Source organism: Haematobia irritans, chromosome 2 (assembly GCF_050003625.1).
Source record: "Haematobia irritans isolate KBUSLIRL chromosome 2, ASM5000362v1, whole genome shotgun sequence".
Lineage (NCBI taxonomy): Eukaryota > Metazoa > Arthropoda > Insecta > Diptera > Muscidae > Haematobia > Haematobia irritans.
This window is the reverse complement of record NC_134398.1, coordinates 58,983,164-58,984,681: the sequence shown is the minus strand read 5'-3', so window position 1 is coordinate 58,984,681 and position 1,518 is coordinate 58,983,164. Positions and strand designations below refer to the sequence as shown.

Here is a 1,518-nt window from a genome sequence, read left to right as displayed (position 1 = left end):
GTTAGAGGCTCCACAAGCCAAATCTGAGGGTCCCTTTATATGGGGGCTATACGTAAAAGTGGACCGATATGGCCCATTTTCAATACCATCCGACCTACATCAGTAACAACTACTTGTGCCAAGTTTCAAGTCGATAGCTTGTTTCGTTCGGAAGTTAGCGTGATTTCAACAGACGGACGGACGGACGGACGGACATGCTTAGATCGACTCAGAATTTCACCACGACCCAGAATATATATACTTTATGGGGTCTTAGAGCAATATTTCGATGTGTTACAAACGGAATGACAAAGTTAATATACCCCCATCCTATGATGGAGGGTATAAAAATTATTATTTTCACTTGCAGGTAAACAGGTCTTGTAATGGTATTTTTTTGAATATTCTTACTGTTTAATGCTAATTAAGCTGATATCCTTATTGGCTCTAGGAAACACTCTTGAAAACCGTAAATTAAAAATCAATATGAACGATAGAATTTGATAATATTTTTCTTATATTTTGTATAACTTTGCAATTTCAGATGCTTATAAGACAAATCCGCCCAACAAAAGTTAGCCAAAATCGATGAAATTGGACAATTCAATATATCTTTCATCTGGATAGAAAGCATGGAAATTTAAATTAATTAGTTTAGTCCTAATAACATAGAATATTACTCTTTTGAAGAAGCAATTACTAACTACCGACAAGTAACTGCATCCAACGTACTAATAAAAATATTTCCTTTATTGTATATCATAAGCCATAGTTTTGTGTAATATAATAATAATTTTTTGAAATAAAATACTGGTGGTTATAGAAAATTGACTTGTTTTGTACGAAAAATTTCTTAGTTGTATACAGGCTTGTTGTACCTTTGATTCCCCAATTTCTCTACTTTTTTGAAAATTATACCGACAAACAGTTTATTTCAAACCAATTTCTTAATACAGGTTTCCCAAAAAATCGTTAATTTTTCCGGATAGCAGGAATATTTTGAATGAGTTTAACTATATTCTTCCCAAAGCACAGTAATAATGAACTAAAATACGATGCAATACATGAACTAATTTATAAGAAAATCATGAACTTATCTAGATGAAAAAAATCTTTGGCGCCAAATCATGGTCATTCTTACTATGGGCTAGTTCATTTTTCATAAAAAATAGTAAACTTTTTTTTCGGTGTGAGGTATATTAAGACTAAAACTGATCAAAAAACGATTCAAAAAAGACTTTAATGCTACTAAAAAATGAGTCGAAAAAGACTCTAAAATAATATAGAAGAAGACTCATAAATGATTTATAAAGAAGAGTCGCGGGTAGTCTAGTTTTTCTCCCGACAAAAGAGTATTTTATGTTCATAAAATGAGCTCATATTCTGCCTTTTTAATCGCCAAGTAGACTCGAAAAAGACTCGAAAATGCTTAAAAAACGACAAAAATGCTAGCTGGGATCGTACAACAAAAATATTTAAGAAAGCAAGAAATATTTTTTTTTTGTATTCTCTCATGAGTGAGCACTTTGCTTGCTATAA

General features: G+C 31.7%; 1 long non-coding RNA gene across 1 annotated transcript; it reads left to right on the top strand.

The window, feature by feature from the left end:
- The first annotated feature begins 348 nt into the window (after window positions 1–348).
- On the top strand, window positions 349–810 carry LOC142223562 (uncharacterized). Its single transcript, XR_012718791.1, has 2 exons — window positions 349–448; window positions 524–810. It is a non-coding gene; the product is annotated as an uncharacterized LOC142223562 (long non-coding RNA).
- Window positions 811–1,518: the final 708 nt, after the last annotated feature.